Raw genomic sequence first — 18787 nt, 5'->3', positions numbered from 1 at the left:
ATATGGAGTGCGGGGGTGCTTACAGAAACTGCAACTATCAGAAGCTGCCTAGGGATCCCCTCTCTGACTGGTCCCAACCCCCATAACTACAGTAGGTAGTCTGTGGTATGTTCAGGAGTGAGACCTATCAGCAAGGCTGCGTTCCCTAAATTGTTGATCCCAGTTATCCTACCCTGTCTGACATTAGAAAAATCAATATGTAAGTACAGCTTACATCTTGTCCACAGTCCTTTAAAAAAAAAAGTGTCAGGGCCGGGGATTTAGCTCAGTGGCATAAATGTCTGCTTGACAAGCGCAAGGTCATGAGTTTGATCCCCAGCACCAGTATAATAATAATAATGATAATAATAATAATAATGTCCCTGGGAACAGTTAAAATTCCATCACTTACACTTGAGTATAATGTGCTTTATCATCTGAACAACAATGAAGAATTAGCTCGGACTTTGAGGAACATGTTTTAGTGTGATAAGAAGGGACAGATGCTCAGAAGGCGACATTTTAATATCTATCATCAAGAAGGAAGAGTCTGAAGCAAAAGTGTGTTACCCTTTTATAGTTGTATTTCAAACTATAAGGGCAACACGTGCTAAATCAAAGCCTATAGAAACATGGCAAATAAAGACACACAATCGCTTTCTTCCCCATCTAGTTTCTCAAAATGTCAACATTTTGTTTACTGACTTTCTTTTGAGCTTGCTGGGTATGATTCTCCATGTTTACATGAACTCACATGTGCATGTCTAGTGTCTATACAGGAATTATTTTCCTTTAGATATGTAAAATAAAAACATTATTCAATATGCTTAGCAATTTATCAGAAGCATATTTCTATTGTAATGCTTTCATTATTATTATTTTTTTTTTTTTACCGGTACCAGGGATTGAACTCACAACCATGCACTTGCAAGGCAGGTGCTTATGCTGCTGAGCTAAATCCCCAGCCCCTATTTCATTCTTTATAGTAGTTATCTGTATTCTGATATATATCATCATTGATTCAATTTCTCTGTTTGCCAACATGATCTCATTTTTGGTTCTTTGCTAGTGAATGCAATGCTTCACAGTATGAGAAACAAACACTAAAGTATCACGTAAGGAAATCAATCAATAAGTCATCATATGGTTGTAAGAATGGAATTATTAAATCCACAGACCAGATACATGCATAACATGTTTAGATCTTAAATACAATCTTAAATGAAAAATATGCAGAATGAACCTGTTATACACATTAGACATAAAATAATACTATACAGTGATACAGAAATGTACAAGCATAATAAAAAATTTAACAGTTGAAAATTTTCAGAAACTATGCTAGCATATAAGCTTGTATCTTACTGGTATTTTCATTTCTCTAAGATATAAAATGTGTGTCCCTCAGGACAAAAACCAGCAAACTCCTGTTCTTTTTCCACATGACATACTTTACGTGGATACACTATTTTGTGTACCAGTTTTGAATTATTTTTTCAGTATAATTGTTTAAATCCTATTCGAAAAGGGTAGGGACACAAGAAACATAATTAAAATTGTCCTTCAATTGTGGCATTTGAACTGAACCTAAAAGCTGTCCTGGGGGAGTTCGAGGAAGACACAGTTAACTGCACCTGACTTCCTTTGCTCTGGATCCTAGAATTTTATTTGGAGATGGCTAGGAATTGTGTTCAGTTTGTGCACAGCAGTCTTTATGCAGCTTAATTCTGTCCTGACTGCTGAAATTGTAAATATGCCCAAACGGATCTGAGAGACATTTTCAGAGTGTTTCAGATATAAATTGGATAGTTTAATCCATCCTGAAGATAGAATAAAATAATCAGAACTAAGCAAGGCTGCGACCTTGAATTTTAAGCAGAAGAGCTGATGCATTTGAGGCGGTCTAGCCCTGGAGGCTGAAGTGTGGAATGCAAGAAACCCAGAGGATGAGGAGGCTCCGGATCTGCCTTGTCGTTGAAGCGCGCTGTCCACGCACAGATGTGCTTCTTCAGCCAGGCAGCCGGGACTTGTGGCCCAGGGGTGGCCTTGGATGTGGCTGGCAGCCTGGATGCCTGGACCGTTTGGGGTCTCCCTCGGCAACCCCAACAAACTCATCTGCAGAGGTTGTGCCTCAGAGCGGTTCAGCTCTGGCTCTCCTGTTTACTTCTAATCTTTGCCAAAGGTCTTCTGCAAGGCAAATGCGGCAAACTAAAACAGGAACCTGCCTCTTCCTCCTTAGCAAAGTGGAGCAGGGACGCTCTACAGAGAATTATGCAAATAGAAAACCTCCCACGCCCTTGTCAAACTCCCCTCCCCCAAGGAAGTTAAGTTACCTTAGACAGGAGCTGGTTGCAGAGGTCACTAACTGAAGCCATCCTCCTCACCAGCTAAGAAGAAACAAGATCGGGGGCTGGGGATTTAGCTCAACGGCATAAGTGCCTGCCTTGCAAGCAGGCGGTCGTGAGTTCGATCCCTGGTACCAATAAAAACGAAAAAGACCAAAAAAAAAAAAAAGAAGAAACAAGGTTAGGAGGGCCAGGGAGGGGAAATTGAGTTTTGCCTGCTGTCTGGTCTGCACCTCCCTCACCGGCAGGCTCCCCAGGTCCCTGCCCCAGTGCCTCTCCACCCTCAAACTGTTCTCCTTGTTGCTTGTAAACATCTAAAACTGAAAACAGTTCAAGTGCCTTTCCTCTTTCTCTTTATTCCTATGGTCACAACGCACAATAACTATTGCAGAATGTATCATCTTTCCAAGAAGACTTCAAAATCCAAAGTGTTACCAAAAGCATACTCCCAAAGGGCTGGGGATATAGCTCAGCGCTGTAAGTGCCTGCCTGGCAAGTGCAGGGTCCTGCCTGAATTCAATTCCCAGTACCAAAAGAAGAAAAAAATGGATGTTCCGGTGGACACTGGTACAGGAGGCCTGTGAGGACTTCCTTCAGTGGTAATAAAAATTAAAATTGATGGCCAGGGATTTGGCTCAGTAGAATAAATGCCTGGCAAATGTGAGTAATTTTTTTAAAGATTATTTTTTAATTAAAATTAAAATTAAAACTGAGACAAGAGCGAGAAAGTAGAGGCAAAAGCTTTAATTGAGTAGGTAGAAAAATGGAGAAAGGAGTCCAGCTTGAAGAGAAGAAGACTTGAAAGCAAGCCAGCTCTGATGAGAAGAGGACACTGGCCTGTTAACAGGCAGAAGAGACAAGATTTTATGGTTCAGCTGGGCATGATGATTTTTTTATGCCTATAATACCAGCACTTGGGTGGCTGAAGCAGGAGGATCCTTGTGAGTTCGAGATCAGCCTGGACTACAAAGTGAGCTCAAGGCCAAGGCCAGCCTGAACCGTCAAAAATACCAAAAAAAAAAAAAAAAAAATTTTTTTTTATGGTGCCACTTTGGGTGGGCCAGGATCTGGGAGTTTGCCATGAAGTCATGGGTAAGGAATGTTTCAGGGTGTTTGCTCTCTGTGTAGGATATGGATTTGGTGGCTGTTCTCACTTTTGGAGACATCAAGGTGGCATCCCCCATTGTTAAAGGACAATTGGTCCCTGAAGTTAGAGTGGGGGATAAAGGGTGCATCTCACAAAGGAGAATGACATGTCTACTCCTTCCTGGGTAGCAGGGACAGGGTAAGGCCCAAGACGCTCTCCATCTTTTGTCTTCATGAGGTCCTTGTCTTAGTTGAATACCAAGACTCATTAGGTCCTTAAACTCTAATAAAAAGTCACGTTTACTATATACCCTCACTGAACCACAGGCAAAGTTCTTGCCAGCACTTAGATACTGAAATAATGGGATTTTTTTGTTTTTGTTTTTTGGTACTGGAGATCAAATTCATGACCTTGCGCTTGCCATACAGGTGCTTACACCACTGAGCTAAACTCTCAGCCCCTGAAATAATTTTTAAACTGCATACCCGAACACCCCTGCTTTGCCACAAAAAATTAGGAGCTTTCTCTGGAGGGCAGGTTAAAGAGGGCTGGCGGCCACAACGAGCATGGAAGACCCACGATAAGCACAGATTGGAGAAGTCATCTGGGGCATGATGCATTGAGAGCCGGGGCTGTCAGCTCAGCTCTCGCACCCGGATGCTAACCCAGTTCAGGCAGAAATATAAATGTGAGAAGAGGCTGCGTGTAAGAAGTCTTTCACTTCCCTTAAACTCTAAGTAAGAGAGTTACAGCTTTGTGTTAAATTGTGAATCCTTTTGGACACAAAATAGGGAGTCATGGGGTCTGTGTTTATTCCTTCTGATGAGAACGATTTTTATTTAGCACCAATAGACAAAGTTCATGAAGAAATGTGGGTCCTGGATTGAGAAATCTTACTATTTTTTTCAAGACAAGCCAGGGATCATCATTTTAATGTAAAACATATGGATTCTTAAACGCGCTGCCAAATTACATCATAACTTTTAAGACTACAGGCTACATGTGTCTATGTACTACATTTGGCCCAAGGTCAGGCTGTGATCCCCGCAATTAATAATATTTAAGGTAATGCTAATCCTGAGCTCCTTGAATTATTTGTTTTATAGCATAGCTGTCATCCAGTGTTTACTAAGATTTATAATTCCTGATATTAATGACAATGTCCTGGATTCACAGACTCTCTAGCTTTAACTGTTAAACAAGGGAATTAATTTGTGCTGACCCTATTTTATTTCACTGCTTTTTGTCATTGTCATAATTCCATCAGAGGCTCAGCTGATTGTTTTATGTATCTTCAGAAACTGCAGGCATGATGAATAACACGAGAACATAGAAAGTCAGGTAATCTCATTATGACTTTGAGCATGGAACCCGGCTCTGTAGTACAGCTAAAATGAATTAAATCCCTGTCCAAGGTGTGAAACACATAGGTGGTGATAACTGGCCAGTCCCAGTTTTAAATCGTCTTTCCAGATGTGCTCCCAGCAGCATTAGGAGAAACACCATTTCCAAAGAAGGTCATTTTATTATAGATAGCTGAGTTAGTGGAAATACAGTAGGTGGGCAGACAAGGCTGGATCCTCGAGTGAGTCAGTGCAGAGGATGAGAAGGCATCAGGACTGTAGCTGAAAGCCCATCTGAAGAGTCAAGTCACGATGGCTAGATTTACCTGCTTCCCTAAGGAATTAACAGAAGTTTGGGGTTATTAGTAACACTCTTTTGTAACAACCCATTATTTCATTAGGATTGGGTCATCCTTTCCCACCTACTAAGACTAAGACTATAGATTATCAACCAAGGTTGATGATGTCATCCATGCACCCTTGCTACCAATGGATCAATGTTACTTAAGTGACTATACTTGCAATCTTATTGGTTGATCATAATTTTGACATACATTGTACCCATCTCACGATTTTGCTCTATAAAACTTCTTTTGAGAAGTGAACTCATTGGCAACCCATTTGGGACCCCTCCTGTCTCTCAGGAGTATTCCTAGTCCCTATTCCTTTTCTCTAATAATTCTTCCTATTCTTAAACTCTGTTGTTTCTCAGAATTCATTCTGTGACATCAGGGAATACAAATTTGGTGTATCTGGCATCTAGCATTTCTCCTACATCAATTTGACAAGGCAAAAAAAAAAAAAAAAGCCTGAGAATAGAAGCTTTTATCTCTCTACAAAATGATAGCAGCTTTTTTTTTATTGTCTGGTGTAGGGGTGAAAAGAAATCCCCCCTCTGTCCTCTAAAGGTTCTACAGTGAGTCTGCTGGAGTAAACTGATAATAGAGTAATGGGAGAAAGATTCACAAATTTATTACTTGCATGAGGGCATGACAGGAATAAAAAAGGAGTAATCAATTACCCCAGGAGACTTAAAAGCTTATCTGACCTCTTCATAGGGAAGATATAGGTTATTTTATTTTATTTTATTATTTTTTGGTTCTATGAATCAAATTCACAACCTCATACTTGACAGACAGGCGCTGTACCACTGAGCTATATCCCTGGCAATTTTAGAGAAAGCAATTTTAGAGAAAGAGTAAATAGTTTTTAGAGAAAATGAATGGACCAAAAAAACAGATGCTAGCTTGGGATGAAATTTGTCTGCATTCTGATTGTGGTGTCAACTCTAGTCTTCTTTTCTGTAATGTGTTATGTTGATAACATATCTGAGTGAGCTGGGTGTAATGGTGTGTGCCTGTAATCCCAGCACTTGGAAGGCTGAGGCTGGAGGATCACTATGAGCTTGAGGCCAATCCAGGCTATATAGCAAGTTCAAGAACAGCTTGAATTACATAGTGAGACTCTGTTTCAAAACAACAACAACAATAAAATAAATTAAGCCAGGCATTGTAGCAAATGTCTAGTCCCAGCATTCAGGAAGCTGAGGCAGGAGGATGGCTGTGAGTTCATAGTCCTGAACTACATAGTAGGACTATGTTTCAAAAAACCAATCAAACAAACACAAAAACCCCAAAGACTTGTGAGTTGGGCACGGTAGCACTCACCTGTAATCCCAGCACTCTTAGAAGCTAAGGCAGAAAGATTACAAACTAAAGCCCAACCCTGGCAATTTAGTCACTTAATGAAACTGTCTCAAAAAAAATCATATGTGGTAAGGATGTAGCTCGGTGTACCATACACACAAAAAAAGTTATCTGGGGAAAGAGTTCACTACAACTGAATGTTTCCCATGGGCTCCATCCTTTGACAAAGGTAAGAAAGTTTCAGAAAATACCCAAGCACTCTCAATTTGAAGTCCAAAGTGACATTTTCTTTTACATTTATTGTTTTTCACTGATACTGTCCATAAGAACACAAAACTGTACAAATATATAAAGTACCATGTGGTTTTTAACACCCATGTATATTGTGTTAAATCAGATTAAATATTTATCTTCTCATATTTATCATTTATTTACAGTAGAAACATTCAAATCATTTCTAGCTCTGTGAAATCTATAGTACATAATCCTTATCTATAGTCACTCTACCGTGCCACAGCACCTGAGAACTGCTTGTTCCTGCCTAATGTAATATAGGAACCAGTGACTAACCTTCCCCATCCTCCTGGCCTCTCCCTGCTACCTTCCCTGGACCCTGGTAGCCGCCCTGGTAGCCGCCATCTTACTCCCAACTTCATGTTAGAGTCCATGTATGGATGAGAACACGTGGCATTTGTCTTTCTCTGCCTGGCTTATTTCACTTACTACATTGATCTTCAGGTCCACATTGGCAGAAATGATAAGTTCATTCATTTTTGCAGCTGAACAGTATTCTGTGGTGTATATGTCCATCTTCTCTTTATCTGCTCGTTAGCTGATGGACACAGGCTGATGCCATGTTTAGGTTACTGTGAGTAGTGATGTAATAAACAGGAGAGTCCAGGTGTTTCACCATTTCCTTTAGTTACATCCTGGTACCTAGAGTGCTAGACATCATGGTAGTTTCATTGTTCACATGTGTGTGTGTGTTTTGCTGAAGATCAAACCCTGGGCCTTGCATGCTAAGCAAGTAATCTACTATTAAGCTATATCCCCAGCTTCCATTTTAACGTTATTTTTTGTTTGCTTTTGAGACAGGATTTCACTATATGGTTCAGGCTGGCCTTGGATTCATAGCGATCCTCTTACCCAAGCCTCCTAAATGATGGGATTACAGGTGTGCACCACCGCACCTGGCTCCATTTTAACCATTTTGAGGAACCTCCTGTCTCATTCACTTTCTTTGACAGGAGACACAATGCCCAATACCCTCAATATAAAGGAGCAGAGGTATATTTTGACTTGGGTTTTAGAGATGCATAGCTGGCTGGCTCCCAGGGCAGAAGGGCTTGTGGGAAGGCCCTAGCAGCAGAAAGCCGCTTGCATCATGGCATCAGAGAAGCTGAAAAAGTGACGGGAGGATTTGGGGAGGGAGATATGCTCTGCCAGGTCACACCCATAGGGACCCACTCCTTTCATCCAGGCCCCACCTCCCAACACCCAGCCAGCTATATATAGCACCCCCATAATCCAATCACCTTCCATACACCGGACCCCTGAGTGCATGGGGCTTTGGGGGAACAGTCAGATATAACCCCTAACACTTTCATACTGCTGTCCGCAATGGAGGTACAGCACCGTACTAATTACATACTTCTAACATGCAAGGGGTCCCTTTTCTCCACATCCCTGCCAGCGTGTGCTATCTTCTGACTTTTTGATAATAGTCATTTTTACTAAAGTAAGGTAATATCTTATTTTGGCTTTGATTTTGTTTTCCTAATGATCAGTGATGTTGAACATTTTTTATATATCTGATGTCCCATTTGTGTATCCTTTTTCAAAAAAAGACAAGCCTAGTTCAATTTTCTAGTTTTTAAATTGGGTTGCTTAGAGTTTTGCTATTGCGTTTTTGGAGTTCCTTATTTATGTTGAATATTAATCCTTTGTCAGAAGTTAGACTTTGTAAATGTTTTCTACAGTTCTGTAGATTGTCCCTTTGCTTTTTTTTTTTTTTTTTTTTTATTTCCTGGATAGAAGCTTGTTAGTTTCCATATGTCATTTGTCTACTTTTGTTTTTGTATCTTGAGCTTATCTCAATGTTCCAAAGGCAAAGTGACATAGTGTCTGTCATTTTCTGAGCTCCAACACTAGAATTTGGACAAGGAACCAAGACACTGGGACCAGTACAGGAGAAAGGGAAGTTCTTCCTCTTGTTTCCTGTTCTATTAGCATCACTCCAGCAACACCCAACTGGGACACCATCAATTCCAGCTTCTTTCCTGTAGAGAGGGCAGCATCCTCTCCTCACCCCCCCACCCCACCCCCACCACCCCAGGGCCATGACCTCTTCTTCAGGTTTCTAAATCCCAGTCAGCCCCAACTGTCCTTTGGTTTCTTACAGTGGTGTGAATGAGAGCTGTTTCCTGAAATTCTGTATTTCACTCTTCAGTCTCCTTTGTATTTCTTTCTTCTTCCAACTTTTGCATAGCCCATTTCCTATATTAAATTTTCTCTTTTGAACTACCAAGTACAATTTCTATATTCCTGACTGTACCCTGACATAGATGACTTTTGGATATATTATTTATTTGCCATTGCCATTGCCATAATATATACCATTGCCAAATTGAATTTTACAGCTTCATTGAATACAAATGTCTGGTGAAAGAATGAATTTGAAATTATGAGCAAATGTGGGTTTTGAGATAACACAAATTTCTATTACCTATTTTTTCATGTCATATTTCAAATATTTCTTACACATATCATTTAGGTCAATTTAAATTTTTTTTGAGGGGTACTGGGGACTGAACAGTGAGAAATAACTTCTACAATCTCCACATGTCTAATCTGTCAGTGGAAGGAAGATTAGATATTTACATTATCCCTCTTTCCTCTTAGGTAAGCCAACTTCACTTCCACTTCTGGAAGTCAGGTGTGGCCACATGCCTGAATTCTGTGAAAGGAACACAGGCAAAAACCATGTCCTATGTGTCTGTAAGTTCAGGGATGAAACACATGAAGTCATGGAAAATTCAGCCTCAGATGGGATCACTTTAGTGGGAGAGAGAGATAGAAACAGAGAGAGGGAGACAGAGACAGAGACAGAGGCAGAGACAGAGAGACAGAGAGAGTGAGAGGCTGTAAAATGGGGCCTTAATCCCAGGGTGGTGGCATGGGTTGTAATCCTAGCATTCTGAGAGACTGAGGCAGGAGAATCTTGAGTTTGGAAGCCCAGACTGGGTCACTTGGCAACTTAGCAAGACCGTGTTTCAGAATAAAAAGTTTTAAAAAGCTGCAAGTATAGCTCAGCACAAAGACTCTGGGTTTGATCCCCAGTAATGCAATCCATCCATCCATCCATCCATCCATCCATCCATCCATCAGTAAGTCAGTCAAATGGAGCCTAGCACTCACTTGGCACACTACCCCCACTCTGACACTGATCAGAGCTGCTTGTAGCTGTGCCTGGAGCTGTCTGCAGCTACGAGCACAGGGTGACTGATCAGTTCTGGATTCACCAACTTTGTCTCTTGCCTCTACAAATCATCAAAGGTGTTTTCATTCTTGAATCCAAGCACTCTGTTTTCAAAAACAACTTTTCAGTTTTACCCAAATCTGTGTCACTTGAAGTACACTTCCTATAAACCAGGTAAAGTTTTGTTTTTTATCTTGCAATCTTGAAAATGATTGGTTAACAGCTACTCCTCCCGAGTCACTTGCCACTGTATCATTCTATCTGCTGGGTGAATGCAGCTGTCTAATCTACAGCAAATGGAAATTTAGATAGCTTGAGTCACTTTATTTCTCTTTGTTCCTAGGTGACAAAACAGTAGGGCATTTTCAGAGTGGGGCATGTTAGATAGAATCCCCAAAGGACCACATGAAATGGCATCCCCTGCTCTACCCTGACTGCTGGTGGTTATGCCTGAGGTAAATTGTACGTTGAGCCTCTAAAACTTTGGAATTTATCTATTATAATATAGAAACAATTCATGTATCTAAATGACTCTCCTCTCCTTTCAAACTGCAGCTATGGCTTGAACTGAACGATTTCATGGCAGGTCCTTTCCCCTTCAAACTCACAAATCATGGGCCTGTGCTTTCTGCCTCCATTAGGTTCTGAGCTTCTCACTTAAAGAAGCAAACCAAGAAAGGCCTCCTCTACCTGATTACCTCTACTAAAAGAGGGGTCATTCTTACCAGCAGCTTCAATTAACAAAGATCTAGAAAAAAAAGTTTTTCCTTCAAATATGGCTGCAGAAGTGTCACCTTGCTTAAGACCAAAAGGTAGCAGATGGAAGAGCCAGTCAAATCACCCCAAGACTGGCTGAGCAAGAGGAGGGCCTGTTGCTGGGAGGTGCAGTTCCTGGTCTGTCAAATGGTGAAGGCATCATCAGGTATGCTGACAGATAATGGAGTAGTAATTACTGTATTAATAAGTGTGACAAACTGAGAGATGCCTTCTGGCCAGGACCCAGGCCTCCAATATTCTACTTAAGTTAGCAGAACAGTAACAAAGAACTTTCTAGAATTTGGATCCATCTAAAAATGGGATAAATATTCTTTCCTGAGCTTCCTTTCTGTAGTGTTCAAGCAACAAGTGGCTTAAAGGTTTTGGATTGGCTTACTTGGGATATATTTTGAGGGATGTTGTGTAAACTTTCTGATTAGGTAGAAATTACACTAGATTAATAAGTCTCAGATGTTCAGATGTACATTTAGTAGGTGTTATAAAAATTGAGATTCCCAGGCTCTACCTCTGATGATTTAGGTTCATTGCACAAACACCTCAATAACCCTAAAACAAGTAATTTACATTTTTTTTCTTTGTCTCTTTTTATCGGTACCAGGGATCAAACTCACGACTGCCTGCTTGCAAGGCAGGTGCTTATGCCGCTGAGCTAAATCCCCAGCCCCAAAACAAGTAATTTAAAAACAACACTTCACAGCATGTTGGACTCATCTCTAAAGACTTTCTATATTAAAAATTTACATTTGTTATAATCTAAATTTTATTGTATTCTTTAAATGTATATTATGTTCTGCTATAACAAATTTTGAATAGAAGGCAAAAATTTAAGTATATTTAAATATATTTTTTTAAAAATTCAAGTTGTGGATGGGGGACCAACTCAGTGATAGAGCACTTGCCTAGCATATGCAAAATCCAGGATTTGATCCCTAGTAATCCCACCAACAACAACAAAAAGAACAAAATTAAAGTCTTATATAGAAATTATGAATGTTTCTATCATGGATATTTTTTGGAGTTTTAACCTGACGACAGTTTTGGGCATCTGGACATGGTAAGGGGTGCATAACTAGGGGCTTGTACTGAACAAGACCAAAAGGATGCCACTGCGTATGGTGGTGCTCACTGGAAATTTCAGCTACTCTTGAGACTGAGGCAGGAGATTTTGTTTGAGCCCACAAGGTCAAGAGGAATCTGGGCAAAATAATGACTCCCTTGTTTCAGTAGAAGGAAAAAAAGAAATAATACAGGGAATTGGGATTTTGGAAGGTCTGTAACAGCAGTCAGCAGTCTTTAGGCTGAGCTCTTAGGAGCAACATTTAGGCCCTAGAAGCTCTGATAGCGGACTGGGAAACCTCTGCTGGAGGATACTGTTGGCCGCAGGAAGCTGCTCTGGGTAACATAAAGTTGTGTCCGTGGACGTGGAGCAAGGAAGCCCTTGGTGCTGCTGCTGACTGCGGAAACAATGTCCTCAGTCCACTTGCTGTCATGCTTACTGCAGTAAGATGCCAGACCAGGGAGGGGCGGGCTCCAGAACACCCTGTTCTGACACCATCTGTGCTAGCACCTTACATCACCCAAGTGTTCTCACATATGCGCAAATGACTGATGAACTGTAGCTTCAACAGTGTAAGAAATAGGGCTTTTAGAAAGGGAAGGTCAGCAGTATGCTGGAGCTGGCTTCTCCCAGCTCTCAGAAGCCACCAACGTTAGCCTGCCCCCAACCCTGTTCTGTAGTGTCACTTTAGTTGCTTGACATCAGCTGTGGTGGGAGTGTTTGTACCGCAGATACTGGCAAAAGCTGGAGGAGGAGGAGGAAAGAAGCCAGCATAGTTAGGATTAGTACTAGGCAAGCCCATGCACAGTGATCGCCACGAAACTCTTGCACAGATGGGCAAACATTATATAAATGTCATAAACAACAGTGCTTTCAAGTCATTGCATCTCACAAGCCTTGACGTGCTTGCACTTGAAGGCTGGCATTAATAATGGAAGAAAAAAATTGGAAACAGTATAATAGAATTGTTCATTATAAATATTAAGAATAATATTTGTAAATACTCTTTAATTGTGTGATAAACAATTAGGGCTAAAATATGTGCAAATAATTCAAATACAAAAATTTTTTAAATGAATCATCTCAAATGGATTTTTAAAAAAGTATGAAAAAAAAAAGAGGACTGGAAAAAAAAACCTGCCAAAATGCCAAAGTTAAAAATTAAAATGATAAGGGGCCTGGGATTTAGCTCAGTGGCTTAAGTGCCTGCCTGGCAAGCATAAGGTCATGAGTTTGATCACCAGTACAAAAAAAAAAAAAAGAAAAGAAAATTAAAATGATACACAGATTTCAGAGTTACAGCAAGATGACAGAATAAGGGTTTCTAGTATTCATTGTCCTACAGAAGCATAATTTTGAACATTCATCCACAAAAACAGCCTCACAAGAGCTAAAGTGAGAGATTGTAGCTCCCTGTCATCACTAATCATCAGGAAAATATAAATCAAGGCCACAATGGGGTAAGAAAACCACAGAAATGAGAGAAAGTACATTGAAGAGGGCAAGAAAGACAACTTTACGTTACCCACATCAGCTTCCTGCGGCCAAGCAGCATAAAGGGGAGGCGGAACATGGCGACGCAGAGTGGAGTGAGCACCCCACTGTGCCGTGGACCAGCACCGCGCCCACCGGGCAGATGGGCCCCGAAGACCAGGCTCCGGACCAGCCCCAGCACCAAGCCAGGCATGGGGCCATCCTGCTGACCCAGGGTCCAGTTTTGCCCCAGTGCCAACTGGTCCCCACTGGTCTCCAGTACTACTACAGACCCATTTACAATACCTAAAGCTACAAAATTATCTGATAGAAATTGAGGGAAACACAAATAAATGGAGAATTATTCCATGTGTACAGACTGAAGAGTCAGTATTATTAAAATGCCCACCCTACACAAAGTGATCTATACGTTCAGTGCAATTGCTATTAAAATTTCAATAACGTTTTCCATGGAAATAACTTTTAAAATCCTGAAATTTTCACAAAAGTACAAATGACTTTGGTTACAAAGTAATGTTAAGCAAGAATAATAAAGCTGGAGGCAGTATGCTACTTGATTTAAAAATATACCACAAAATTGTAGTAATCAAAATAGTACGGTGTAATCATTAAACCAGGTCAATGGAACAGGACCACTCATAAATAAATACATGCATTTATAGTGAGTGGGCCTTCAACTCCTACCACATGCAAAAATCAACTCAAAATGAATTAAAAAATTAAATGTAAGACCTGAATCTCTAAAACTACCGGAAAAGCTTCCTGACACTGGTCTAAACAATAACTTTTATATGACTCCAAAAAATTAGGTGACAAAAGCAACAATAGACAGATGATGTTGCATCAAACTAAGAAGCATCTTCACAGCAAAGGCAACTATCTACAGAGTAGGCATGGGGTGTGGGTGGCACCTGACTGCATGAGCTGCAGTTTCCTCATACACGTGCAGGATGGATGCAGGCTAGAAAAAGAAGGGACTGACTGCAGGCCCGATGACAAAGGGCTGACCCTCTGCACTGATGTGTTCTAGCACAACATTGTAGCAATTTGTGAATTCTAAATTTGAACTTAACTTCTAGTTGTTAAGAAGACACAAGTCAGAATAAACAATATGCCGTACTTTACCATTGTGTTGACTTGCCTTATAACTTTAAATACTTAGACATCTGAGCCTCTGTTTGGACTTTTGTCCCAGACTTGCAAGGCTTAAGAATAGGACACTTAGATGTGCTGATGGCCAACTTTTTGCCACGTTTATTTTCTCTGTTTGTTTGTGTACCCATTTATCTGTCAATGTGCCTCTTTCTAATGCTGAAATACTTAAGGCCATGTTGCAGACATCATGAGATTCCCTCTCTAAATATTTCACTATGTATTCGTAATTTCCTAGTACCATTATAATCCTAATACCATTATCACACCAAAGAAGATTCATATGGACATAATAAAATTATCTAACACATAACTTACACTCAGCGTATCTCCATTATCTTAAAAATGCCCACCGTTGCAGGTTTTTGGAGTTTTGTTTCAATGTAGAATTCAATCAAGAATCACCTGTTATGTTTGTTTTTTATCTTCATAGTAATAAATTAAGAAAGTGTTTCTCTAAAATAGAGGTCAGATAAAGCTGCTTGATATAATTTGTGAGAAGCTCAAATGCATTTTATTATAATAGAATATGCAGTTTCTCCAGAGTGTGAAAAGTTGGGGTTGCGATGTTCTCTCTCTCGCTGTAGTTTGCCTTCACAATGTAAAGTGTAAGTTTTCCTACCTTTGCTTGGCCCAGATTCACTCTGTAGAGCACGTTTCTTTTCCTACGTTTAACTGACATAAAATCTCCCTACTTTTGCACTTGTTTTTGCCAGTTCTTTGCTCAAGACAAGGACCTGAAACCAACTTTGCAAAAAAGACCTCAGAACCTCCCAAAGAGTAGTGTCTGCAGCTCACTGTGTAACCAGAGAAGAAACAGTAACGCAGAAGTGAGATTAATGGTAAAGGCTTACTTAGTACTTCGTCTCTGTGGAGCTGGAAAACCATCATTTCAAATAGTCCTGAGGTTAGGATTTCAGTGCATGAAATTGGAGGGGACACAACTCAACCCCTAACAATAGCTCCAGCTCTCTTTCTTCATCAGTAGAGTGGGCACGGTGGGAGCTGTAACCACCTCAGAGGGATCTTGGGGGAGTTGGATAGGTGAAGCTCTTTTACAGAGCCTGACACAGACAGGTCACGAGGGCTGGGCTCCTATAATGGTAACTGTGACTTCATAAAAAGAGGAAAAGTGACACCACCTGGCCCGCTTGCTCTGCCTCCCCAAGCACGGCTCTTTACCACATAGTGTAAACTTCTGTTCATAAATTACCCCCTCTGTAATACGTTATTCTGTTATAACAACAGAAAAACAAAGACTTGCCACGTCCATCCATAAGGATCGGTAGTGATTCGATGCAATCTTTTCCTTCCTGACACAAAGAAAGACAGCTTCACAGACTTCCTTTATAGAGGTTAATTTTTCATACAAAAGGGAAACATCAACTTTCTTTTCAGAGCTCCTGTGTCTTCAGCTTCTTAAAATTATCCTCTGCTGAAATAATACATTTTGGGATGATGTATAGTTTTCCCAGAGACCAGAAAAAAAAATCCAGTGTAAATGTGTAAATTATACCATGTTAGGAAGTGATAAACGTGAATACAGGACAGACTGGGTTCACTGTACAAAGGGTAATCAGAATATACAGCGAATGTTTAAATTTTTAAAACTTGTTACATAAAAGACATTTTGCCTCTACTCCCCCTCAAAATACGCTCCCTTCCTTGGAACGTACTTACGCATCCTCCTTGCCTCTTCTGACGCAGCTATGGATTACAAGATGCCATCCGCTCAGTGCCACCCAGTAGAAGGCAGACTCAAAAACATCATGAGTGGCCTCCTGCCACAGGAGCTGGCATCACACGGTTTTTGGCTCTTTCCCAAAGTCAAAATGACCATGAAAGGCAAACATTTCAAACCAATTCAGAACATTGGGCAGTTATGACAGTGCAAAGACACAAAAGAAAACTTTCAGAAATCCTTCAAGAGGATGAACAACGGGTGTGTTTGAAGTGAGAACAGAGTATTTCCAGGGGGATTAATGGCAATGTGCCTTTTACTGTAATAATTTTTAAAAATCGTTAGTCACCTTATTTTCCTATCTTTCCTCCTGTGTGCATGTGTATACATGTTGTTTATTTATTTAGGTTTTTTGAGACAGGGTCTCGATATGTAATCCAAGCTGGCCTTGAATTCAGTACGTAGCCCATGCTGGCCTCCAACTCATGGTGATCTTCCTGCTTCAGCCTTCCAAGTGCTGGGATGACAGGTGTGCACCACCACATCCAGCATGTACACATGTAATTTAAAGAAAGGGATAATGAGCAGGGAAAGCTTCACTGAAAAGGTCACTTTTTCAGCAAACACCGAGAGAGATCTGAGGAAGAGACTCAAGCAAATATCACTCAAAAACAAAACAAAACATATGACAACAAGAGTAAACAACCAAGGGCAAAATCCCTGAGGGAGGGTCCTAGAGTATTGCAGACCACCCAGAGAGGCCTTGTGTATGGAGTAGCTAGCAGAGTGAACGAACAGGAAGTCAGGAAGCGAAGAAATTACCATATTTACATTTTAGGCACCTCAGAAGTCTTTGGAAAGGCTGCTGCTTATCATTTTTGTTTTGAGACTTTACTTTTCTTAGAGCAGATTTAAGTTCACCTCAGAATTGAGAGGAAGGTACAGAGATTTCCTTTATACCACCTGTCCTCAGGTATGCATACCCTCCTGCATATCAATACCTGAAGTGTGTATTTGTTACAATTGAACTTAAATTGAGACATCCTTGTTTCCCAAAATCCATACTTAGTATTAGGGCTCACTTATGGTGTTGTGCATCCTATGAGTTTAGATTAATATGTAATTTAGAAGTGGTATTAATTTCCCTCTACCCTCCAAAGCTTCACAGTAATATACACAGGAGCATCATAAAAAAGGTCTAACCCAACAATCCAATGAGATTCAGAAAATGTTATTTGTATTGGTCAGATTTTCCATTGTTGGAACAAGATACCTGACACCTGCAGTTTAAAAAAGAAGTTTCTTTTGGCTCACAATTTTGGAGGTTTCAGTTGGTCATCTGACTTCAAACCAGAAACATCATGTTGGAAAATCCCCACTCTTAATAGCCCATTTTTCAATGAACTCATAGCTGAAAGTTAGTGCCCTCATAATCCAGCCACAGGAGTCTCAGGAGACTCTTAATCCAATTAGGCTGACAATCAAGATTAACTGGCACACTTATATATCTTCCTTCATAGGGTGGCAGAAATGAAACATTATAGATACTTTTGAGGGGGTGATAAATGATTTTTAGAATAGGTAAATCTAAAAAACAGATAATAGCCTGAAATGAAATTTATCACAAACAAAGTTTATCTTACTTTATGGACAGAGCCTTCTAGGTAATTCCTCTGTGGTGTCCACAGAGGAGCAGATAAAGGGTCTGTCTGGGATGGAGATGATTTCAGTCTTCTCTTTTGGCAGGTGATTAATCTTTCTTGGTTATTTAATGAAATTCCCAGAGAAGAGATATTAGACAATTGAATTTCTTTTGGAAGAATATTCCTCAGCCAGATTCAGGAAACCTACAGAGATCCTTTCCCTCCACTTGTAAAGAAATATGGAAAATTTGGAGAGATTTGGATCCTGAGACTGTTTCTGTAGCTCAGCATGTCAAAGCACCACACTTAAGGACATCATTTTCTGAGCTCCAACAAGAATGGGATGTTTCCAGCATGATTATATCATATAGAGACGTGTTTTTGTTTTTGTTCTTGTTTCAGATTGTGGTTATTTTTTTCTTCCCTAACAGTCCTCTAATTCTCTGCCTGTTCATTCCTGTGAACCTGTGGTGGCTGTCAAGGAGCTGTATTGTGAGGCTGTTCTAATAACCTGGCCGAGTAATGAAAGAAGCTTGAATCACAGTAGTTGTACTAGACATGATGAGAATCATCAGATTCTGAGTGTATTTTGCAGATAGATTCTCTAGAATTTGCTTATGGACTGGGTGTGAGATGAAAAGATAAGCATAAGGACTAATAAATGGAAAAATGAATCTGGCACTTACTGAAACTGGGGAACATCTGGAGATAAGCAGGCTCATTTAAGTTAGGAATTCTGCTTTCATATTTTGTTTAACATGACTGTAAGACATCTGTGATAGGCACAATAACATCCCCAAATGGGTCATTCCAGCTTCTAATCTTTGAAATCTATGTTTGATTACATGACAAAGAGGAATTAGCTTACTTTAAGGTTACTTAAGCTTAATTAATAGTTGTTTTCTTAAACTACTAAGTTTGTGGAAGTAACCAGTATTAGGTCAAATTAGTCACACATATTTGGGGTAAGAGTGCTCACATTAATTCAAATTCATAACTGATTAATATGTAATGCAAGTCATTATGGGTCTCATTATAATGAGGTTGTAAGAGATCTTTTGCTCTCAAAATTCTGCTCAGGTACAATAATATAGATTTTATGTTA

The sequence above is a fragment of the Cavia porcellus genome, unplaced genomic scaffold, assembly GCF_034190915.1.
Source record: "Cavia porcellus strain 051 isolate PalLab524CR breed Dunkin Hartley unplaced genomic scaffold, mCavPor4.1 scaffold_8, whole genome shotgun sequence".
Lineage (NCBI taxonomy): Eukaryota > Metazoa > Chordata > Mammalia > Rodentia > Caviidae > Cavia > Cavia porcellus.
Note: the sequence above shows the minus strand (reverse complement) of the source record.